Genomic DNA, 10,037 nt, shown 5'->3' on the forward strand with positions numbered 1-10,037 from the left:
ATTTGAAGGGAAAAAGAACTTTTTAAAAAACTTTCCACTGTGAACAAAACCAAGAAACAATCAATGAATTAATGAACTAATGTAACAAAGAGCTCAAAATCCACAGTATATCTGCTCTCACGAAATCATATTCTTTCAGATGAGGTTATGCAGAGCCTCCAGCAAGGCTGACTCTCGTTACAGAGCACATGCCACACTGTGCTGTGTCTGGAATGAAGCAAAATTATTTCATCTGGGATTTATAAAGTCATCTGAAGTGAATGTATACAGCATTACCAATCATGTTTCATCTCTACAGTGCCCAGGCCAAATTAAGTTTTGTTTCACTAACAACCAGAAGAAACAGTGATTCACAACTCAAGCAGAGAGTCAAACAAAGGATTCCAATCATAAGATATTATGACACTGGCTGGCTTTACAGTAAGAACTCCTTTCCCTTGTGCAGTATTTAACCCCAGCTGGCAACTCAGGCCCCGCAGTCGCTTGCTAATCCCCACCCAGGATGGGGAAGAGAATCATAAAAGAGGGAAAACATGTATTAAATTAATGAGTTTGATAGATAAAGCAAAAGTCATGTACAAAGCAAAGCAAAATAAATAACTAAACCCTAGGAAACCCTTCTTCTCCCAGCTTTATATGCAGGATGTGGGATATCCCTTGGGCCAGCTGTCCCAGCTACGTCCCCTTCGAACTTCTGGTGCCCCCTCAGCCTCCTCACTGGTGTGGCACAAGAAGGTGAACAGTCCTTGACTCAACAGAAACACTACATAGCAACAACTGAAAACAGTGCGTTATCAACATTATTCTCCTACTAAATCCAAAACACAATGCTGTAGCAGCTAGCAGGAAGAAATTAACTGTACCCCAGCCAAAACCAGGACACTTTAGTGTAGGAGCCAAAAGATGCAGCTCAGCCAAGCCACAAGTACACTACGTGTGTACACAGCACTTCCCAGCATTTCATCCATAGATTTAGGGAGAAGTTTTCCCAGCACATAAGCTTCTCTCATATTCTTTACTTCTGCCTGGGTCTGATACACACTTTAGCAGAGTCTGCTCTGGCACCCACTTCGCTCTTATGTTACCAATCAATAGGGTTGCAGTGCCTCAGGCATCACCAAAGCCCTTCTCTGACTGATAATAAACAGTTTTAAACAAAGCTCTCATACTTGGCCATCTATCTTTTAAGGCTTTTTTGCTCTTCATTGTTTTTTAATTTTCAGTTTCTCGCTGAACATTAACAGTGGCTCCCTACAGCTCTTGGCACCTCTACTGTCTCTGACATTTCTGTTCAGAAACTCCTACAGCACTGTATTGCCACTCTTGGAAAACAGATAAAACCCCAGCTGATGGAGGGTGAGGACAAAAGCCCATCACTGGCACCGCCTGCACATCATTAGAGTTTCATTTGTTCTGCCACAAGATCTTCAAATTATTAGGGTCTGTTTCAACTATTCCAATAAAAGACACACTGTTTTGGAAACAAGAAAGCCTCTTGGATTTTCACACTCTGAACAAAATTTGGTGAATGAGCACTGATGGCTTCAGCATCTGGAGATTTCATTTCCCACAGTATAGCACACCTATGTGCATAAACAGACTGTTCTATCACCAAGCTCATTTACCTTTCCCCTGCATAATCCAAGGACTTACTCCTGATTAAATCAAACCTGTTCTTATTCCTGATTTACTCTGCTTATTTACAAACAAAAGTCTTGATAGGCTCAATCTGATGGCAAAGTAAAACTCACTGGAATCTACTGTTTACCTCCGAAACACTTAGGTGGAAATCCACCTTTCCCCAAGCCCACTGTCATATGAAAACAATTTATTCACAGAAAGGCACCTGCATAATTTGGTGGAGATTCTGTACCCATGAACGGACACATCTTTATGAGACAGCAGTCATCTCTGCCAAAAACTGGACAACTCAGCAAGGCTGTGATCTAAAGGTTGCCTTAAACATCCTTCTTCATTTCCTCCTCCTCCTACCCCACAACTAGACCCCAAACTACACCTACTTTCTTGCCAGCATAGTTCTGACATCTGTTCAGTCTCTGTCTTTTCAAGATATAAATCCTGCAACACATAGGTCTTTGCATGCAAGTGAGCATAAGGTCTGCTTACAGGCAGATTGTTTTAGTTCCTAAAACTGAGCTTGGCACCTTCAGCAACACTAAATAAATTAAAAATCAAATATCTGTGAATCATATTTGACTAAGTCACTCCCTTGCAACCCTGCAGGTTTCCGATGTGGAAGAGGGAGTGGCAGAGGAAGTCGCTCTTATGGCTTATCTCTTTCTCTGAGAAATTATCACACTGGATACTGGAGAAGAAGAAGAAATAAAACAGTGCAACAGAAAACACCCTGAGTAACATTATGCCACTCATAAACCACATATATTTTACTGTAACAACCCACCTGACTACTCCAAAAATTGCACTTAAATATGACATTTTTAATTACTCTGTCTTACTGTTATAACATGATTCTCTACTATTTGATAAGGATTGATGTTGCAGGCATTACCACATCAATTGCTCTTTCCAACAAATGGACATAATCATTTTAATCAGGTCACAACAACTGACAATTTTAAATGTGCATCAAAAATGAAAACATTAATTACCATGTAAACACTATGGTTGGGTGACTACAAACGGAGGGTCAAGCCATTGACATATGAGACACATAAAAATGCTGGGGAAAATGCTGAAGCTTTCTAACTTTTGTGCCATAACATAGCTACTCCTACCTGAAACTGAAACTGTTAAAGCACCGATTTCAGCGAATCTAAACTAATTCCTATGCATTTGGTAAAACAAGATATTAGACCACCTACTCAAACAGCATCACTTTAGTAGACATCACTGTCCCTCCTTACCTTAGAGTCACACTAACCACTTTTTCATCTGAAGTAGCTCACTGAGATAAATTGAAGGAAGAAGGAGGGTTAATTCTTTTCTGCTCAAACAAAAGCCCCAGACAGGTAGAAAGATACTAGAGGAGATTTCTGTTAAAACAAAGAACTCCTTTCATCATGCAGAAAGACAGGGTTGACAGAGGACAAGCCAAACTCCAGACATACTCATCTTTTCTATTTTGGTACCTTTCTGGTAGTTAAGTTCCAGAGTCAGTTATCTGACCCAATGACTGCATCATCTCATCACAGTAGTGACAAGCTCCCTCGTATCATTCTGATGCTATTTCATTAACTCCTTTTCTATTGGAAAGTTGAGTATGCTCAAAAGATTTGCAAACTGAAACTTTAAAGTTTCACAGAGATGGCAAATAGAAAGCTCTGCTGGTGGGCTGTGACTGCTTACTGTGCAGATTAAGGAAACCCAAACCAAACAACATAGCTTGTGTACAAATAAATACACTTAAATACTCCAGACCAATATAATTCTCACTCCTGAAGCCAAATAAATACAGACTTTCTTCATCTAAAATTTCAGGCAGGGTATTGAGTGCAAAACAATTATGTATCCAAATTCATATCATACAGGAGCAAAAATTCTGTCTGTACAAGAGCAGAAAGACCTTAAAGAGAAGTTTCCCTGTTCCCACCCTACTTGGCATGACAAACTTGCCCCTAGGGCACTCCTGACACATCCAATGAGAACAGGTAGGTAAGGCCCAGAAAATCTAAGCAGATAGAAAAACTAATAAAAAACCAGCTTCATCCACTCTTATTATTTTTTTTTCTTGCATGTCCTTACCATTTTTCTCCCATCTATTGCATTTTCCCACTCTCAGGCAAGCTTTGCCCATGATCTGCTTTCCTCTGCGCTGATTTCCTTCACTGCTACTTTGTGCCTGTCACTTCCTTCCATTAATCACTTCTCTCTAGTGCCCACTTACTCTGACAGCTTCTGTCTCTCCTGTTTCGCTCATCCATTTCTCCTCAATTTGTCTCCTTCCTGGGATGCTTGCCGCATATTTCCAAATGTTCCCTCTAGCTCTTCAACACTTCTTCATTTCCCAGCTCTCTCAGGGCAGCAAGCAGGCCTCCAGACTAAATGCTTCTCCTCACACATGCTTGGCAAACACCACCACAGCAGTGACAGCTCGAGTGGCACCCGCTGTGACTGCTGTGCTGCCAAGCCACAGGTCTGCCTGCACCAACACGGGGCAGCATTTCTCAGCAGGTCCCAGGACTGTGTTCCCTCAGGTAAGGAACAGAGTTACACTATTTACTATAATAAAGGAAGTTAAATGAAGTGGTTCACTTAAAAACTGACTCCACCTGCATGAGACCCAAGCAAGAAAAAAAACCAATCTTGGTCATATTTACACAGTTCACTCTAGTCTCTGGAGGACCTTCTTTCTATGGAGGAAAAAATCCCCTTGGATTTCTATGGCATCTTGGATGTGCTCCACCAGTCTAAAACAAACCCTAAATGAACAGCACCTGCTCAAAACACCCAGAACATCATTTTATAGCTACTTGTTTAATTCAGTGGGAAACACTGTTTGTCTTGCTGGCAGTTACTACACACCAGATTTAACCATTCATTTTAACAAATTATAATGTAAATAATACACTACATCTGCAGAGAACACAGCATTAATCTCTTCATTAACAATCACCAGCACTTGCCTACAACTACTTTGATTATTTCAGCTTTTCTCTGGATCTTCAAGTAGAAAAGACAAAAAAGATCTTCCCATTTAAACATCTTCAGTCCTTCTCATCCAACTCCAGCCTCAAGATGGATCTGCTACCTTTAGCTCACCCAATCTCCACTTCCTATCTAAACCCAAAATACTTTAAATTTTTCATGATGGGTTTTGTTGCTTCTCAACAATAGTCAACTAATGCCTTTGACTACTTCCAAGGACATGATTGATAATTGTATCTGATAAGCATAGACAGTAACTGATATGGAAAAAAATGACCACTCTTCCTGCCCTGGCTGATGGCAAAGATTTCAATTTCCTCAGTAAAAAGAGACACACTAACAAGTCAATTTAGAATTTGTCAAAATGGAAGCAGAATAAATTACTGGTGTGTTAAAGGAACTGTGTAAATTGAACTATATAGAAAGGGTAGTATGTTACTACTTGACAGCCTTAAATATATCTTTTTCCGTAACCCGCTTAGTTCAGATCACCCCTCCCCATGACAACAAAGGTAGGCACTCTCCCATCTTCTCATCACTTAATCTCCTTTCTTTCCTACACTGCTTCCTTCTGCTGCAGGAAAGCAAGCCCATCCTCACACTTAGCAATTCCATTCTATCATGCCTTACTTTTTCCCATCTCTGATCCTTTCCCATCTTAATAACTTACTTTTGAGGACTTTATTCCCAAGACTATGGAGCACGCAAAAACCAGAAAGTTCAGTAAACATGAAAATCTGCAAAAAAAGGTTGCTCTTGTGTCCCTCTTCCTCCAAAAGAGAGTGAAGGTGTGGCACAAAAATGAAATATTCACCATGTTTTGACTGACAACATGTTCACCCAGATACCCTGAAGATGCAGACACAGAGGATTCGGGCATGTGCAGAGTCAAGGCACAGAGACACGATGACAGGTTGACAAGATGAGCATTTGGGGGAAAAAGGAAATGGTGACAAAAGCCATGTGTGTGAGATCAAGCAAGCACTGCACGGCAGGAGCAGAAAACCCATCTCTTAAGTCTTTATGTAAGCACAGACAGTCTACACTTCTGCACATGGGTAAATTCCTCAGGCATCCTTGGGGCAGGAAAAGGAGCGGGGACCATAGTTTTCCAGTCCGCTGCTCCCACTGCTCGTGGTATCTTCCCAATAAAAGCTCTGATCTCCAAGCTGAACTCACCTGACAGGGCTATACGGGGGGAACTTAGGAGCTCTGAATCTGTCAGGAGAGATGGAGCCCAAACCCCCGATTTCCGTCCGCAAGCCGATCCGCCGTAACGCGGTGTTCCTGCCGCTAAACTCCAGCGATGCCGAGACGGCATCCATCTCCGGCTCAGCGCCGGGAACCCACCCCCGCCGGGCACGGCAGCCCTCGCACAGCCGCAGGAGCCTTTATAAGCCACCAGCCGAACAAAGGATCGCGGACAAAGAGCCTTGTCCCACGTCTTCCCCTCCACCAGGTAGATTATTTACGATGGAAAACCAAACCAAGCAAAGCCAAGCCCCGCCGTTCCTCCCTTGCTTCCTCGGACCTCGGACGGATGTCCCCGGCGCCCCCGGGGCAGAGGTTTTGTTCGCCAGCGGGGACGCGGCAGAAGCGGGGGGAACACCCGGACAAAGAGGGAGAAGCGTCTGGCGACGAAAGGGATAGGGAAGAAGGGAGCCCCGTCTCTATCAACTGCGGGGACCCTGCCGAGCCGGGCGGCAAGGGGGGACTCCACCGCCCCCACCCGTCAGACGTGCGAAGGGACCAGAGGCGGGGGAGCGAATGGGGGTGATGGTGGCACAAACTCCCTTAAAAGTAGCCCAAAAAACGGGGACGGCTTCAAGCAGCTGAGCCGGCGTGAGCCCAGGCTCTGCGTGCCCGAGAGGGACCCTCTCCCCATCCCCGCGGGGCCCCGCCGCCTCTTTTCCTCCTGGCGGCCCGCGAGGGCTTCGCCCACCCCGCGGGACGGCGCTTCCCCCGCACTCACCGCCGCCTCCCGCCGCCGCTCCCGCGCATCCCGGTCCCCGCCACCCGCCCGGCCGCAGGAGCGCCGCCGCCCGCGGGAGCCGCCTCCCACCGCAGCGCCCGCCCCCCGGCGGGGCCGGGGCACCCTCGCGGGCTCAATGGTTCGCTCCCCTCAGGCCGGGGTCGCGGGAACGGGGCGGGCAAAGAGCAGCCGGGATGGGGGGGAGGAGGCGGAGCAGGGGGTGGACCGGCGAGAACGAGAAACGGGCACAGGGGTGTCCCCGAAGGGGCCGCCGTGGAGCTCTTCACGATCCGTAAATATGAGTCGCCAGGCAATTTCCTGCCCGCGAGATTAGCTGAGCAAACAGGGCGGCGCTGGCAGGGCGCGGGCCCCGTTTTCCGTGCCTGGGGCGCGCTTTACCTGCGCCCGCCCTGCTCCTCATCTTCCTCATCGTCCCCGGGGAAGCCACGTCTCAGAGGGGGCTGCCCTCCGCCCTCCCGATCGCAGAGCGGAGCGGGGTTGCCTCCCTGGTTGGGGCGCCCCTGCCACTCACCCAGCCCGGGGGTCACACCCTGCTGTTGCCTCTGCCTGAGGTGTCCTGAAATTCAAGATTTTCTCTTACCTGAGAAAAATACACCCATGAAAGTATGTGTGTAATACATAGACACCCTCGTGTGTATACACACACGGGGCTCCCAAAAGACCCCCGTCCAGTCCCCATGCACCACCGAAGAATGTAGCTGCCACCACCAGCTCTTTGCTGTTCCCAAAGCAGGGAACGGGCTGGTGAGACCGGCCGGCCCTTGCTGGAGGGATTTTCACACCAGAGCAATCCTACAAACCAGCACCAGCTCGGCAAAGCGTGTTTGCCAGAGCAGCGCGTCTGGCCCGTCCCGTGTTTGGCAAGCGGCTGGAGGTGCCAGCCCTGACCTCCAGGGGTCCAGGAGGCTGCTCAGTGACAGAGGCAGCGAGGCCACCGGCGGCCTTGGAGCTGTTACAAGGGGGAAAGAAAAGGGGATAAAGCTTCCGGGGAGGGGTCGTCCCTCGCCCGGGATCACTGGGCGCTGGCAGCCCAGGGCGTATAACCAAGCTTTGCTTTCCGAGCACCTGTGCAGTGTCAGGCTTGGTAAGGAAACCCTGGCGGTGAGAGATGCGAGCCAGCCTGGGGGACTCAGGGCAGCGAGCCAGAGTATCCTGCATAGAGATCTTGTTTCGTGCTGTGTGGCCTCGTCACTTTACCTTTCCCCATTTGTTTCCCAAAGAGGGAATTCGGAAATAGATGCCCTTACCTGCTGTGCAGGGGTTCTGTGGGATGGGTCGAAGCTCATGCAGCACTCTGCCAGGTAAGCCACTGCCGTGGCTGCTGCCGGTTCCCGTGTGCCACGAGCAAATGGAGTTTGCTATGATACACTTCCTGCCTTACATATTCCAGGGGATATTTTACTTGGCTAGAACCATAACTTTCCTACAATATAAACTTTGCTATAACTCATTAGTACCTGTAATGTGTACAGTGATACCCACAATACTAGAGAATATTTTTAAAAAGATGCCCTTGACTGTCTTAGTGTCTACTCTGGTTTACTATAAAAAGACAAGCGTTGAGACTAATTACTCTAAAAGGCCAGAACCTAGATGGTCTCGTCTTTGATGCCTCCACAAACATACCAGTGTTTCATTTTCCACTAGCATTGAACCTGGCTCTTCTGTTTTGTTCACTGAGCAAGCAAGGCGCTTAAAAAATAAAGGCATACGTGTGTAATAAATGCAGAGTTAAGGGCATGCTCACAGTTGGTAGAACTGAGAATTACTTCTAATCCTGCCACAGCAGAACCAAAAGCAGCCAGCCTTCCCATCATTTCACATGATTTTCCTTTTCCTTTTAAGTGGGAAAAACGGTAAGTAATAGTCTGCAAAAATCTCCCTAGGGAATGTGAAGCCCAGGAATATGGAAAGCTGCAACTTTGCTCTTGTGGTCAAACTGTTGCTCTGAAGGACTTGTGATATGTCAGCTGAAATGTTCCTTCACTTAGTTCCTACCCAGTAGGTGAGGAGGCAGCAAAGCTGGGTAAGGCAGACCATATGTTTCCCCTGCTACCTGTATGCTGTGAAAACTTTGTCTGAATCAGTGTCATCTGTTTATTTTTAGCAAAAGAAATAAAAATACAGAATAGGATTTAATTCTAAAATAATAATAAGTATTCAAAATAGTAATAAGTACTCAGCCATAGCTGAAGTTCTAAAATAACTTGGTAAGCTGTAGTGTTTAACAGGCAAGAGTCTGGCAATATAAAACAAAAACCCCATCTTACATTTTATGAATAGGAAATACTTAAAAATTAGGAAACAAGAGAACCTCCATAAACTAAAGAGCTGAAAACTCTTGTTGGAGCAAAAGAAGCAATGCTACTATTTTAAAAAATGTCAGGAAAAAGTGTATGGAAACTTGCACGAGAGCTACGAGTCATAGATGGGTTCAACAATCCGTCTAGCTAGCATTAGCAGTTTTCATAGCAATTGTACTTCACCGTCAACAGTACTGCATATCGCAGAGGCTTTTAAAATTCTCCACCCTTCAGTATGCAAGCATGCCCAATAAAAGTTTGGTTTCCATGGTAATTCATATAAGTGGAAATCAAATGTGGGAATGTTTACAAAAAGCATACTTTATTCAGGAGCATTGCAAATGGTAACAAAATGCCATTTTGTTACCATACTTCAATGCTATGCTTCTGTAAGATAGGTGAGATCACTTCAGCTTCTTCAGAACTGAAGTAATCTCCGAGCAGGCACTCACAGTCACAACCTCTGCATTAGCTGGTCCCTTACCTTCACAGATTTTACCCACATTAGGTGTGGACAAGACTGCATTTCTGTCAAATGAGCCAGAGCCCACAGCTGGGAGTTGGTTCAGCCTTTTGTTACCTGCAGGAGAAGAGGCCATTCCCAGCCTGACAAAGTCGGTTGAAATAAAGCTTTCCATTGATGGCTGGGTGCTGTTACACCCAGCCTTTTCTTTGGTGGCAAAACTGGTCTGGTGTCTTCCATTTTGTGCCTTAACTACTCATTTGGATTCATAGTCTATGATTTGTTACATTCTTTGGTGGGGTGATGCAATTATTTATGAAAACCAGATCAAGAAAATGATCCAGGTGAAAGCTCCTCCTTCCCAACACCTCTAAGTCATCTGAAAACAGTCCAAAAATTACTTGCATTGGAGTGACTAATTAGAAGAGAAACAGCTAGATCTGAGCAGCTGTGCTTGAGACTGAACCTTTGTTTCTTGAACCAGCATCACCAACACACCAATAGATTATTAAGTTGCACGCTTTTTGAACCAACCTGTTGCAACAATTGAAGTCATAAGGATTCAGTGCTTTCCAGGATGTAACCAGCATTTTGAACCACCTGTCTATAGCTTGAAAACCATAACTTTGAGTGAAACTTCAAAGTAAGCAGT

The 10,037-nt window shown here is 45.8% G+C and overlaps 1 protein-coding gene across 9 annotated transcripts in view; it reads right to left on the reverse strand.

Moving 5' to 3' along the window:
* The window catches only part of PHLDB2 (pleckstrin homology like domain family B member 2), a 67,060-nt gene extending 59,174 nt beyond the window's left edge, over window positions 1–7,886 (reverse strand). For 7 of the 9 annotated variants that reach the window (XM_041410863.1, XM_041410858.1, XM_041410861.1 and 4 more), the window contains exon 1: window positions 6,599–6,653. The gene's annotated coding sequence lies outside the window, so the exon portion shown is untranslated. Of the gene's footprint in view, window positions 1–5,805; window positions 5,935–6,598; window positions 6,654–7,866 lie in introns of those variants that run through there. The other 2 variants (XM_041410856.1, XM_041410855.1) reach the window with 2 other exon arrangements.
* Window positions 7,887–10,037: the final 2,151 nt, after the last annotated feature.

This window comes from Onychostruthus taczanowskii, unplaced genomic scaffold (assembly GCF_017590055.1).
Source record: "Onychostruthus taczanowskii isolate IOZ18803 unplaced genomic scaffold, ASM1759005v1 scaffold34, whole genome shotgun sequence".
Lineage (NCBI taxonomy): Eukaryota > Metazoa > Chordata > Aves > Passeriformes > Passeridae > Onychostruthus > Onychostruthus taczanowskii.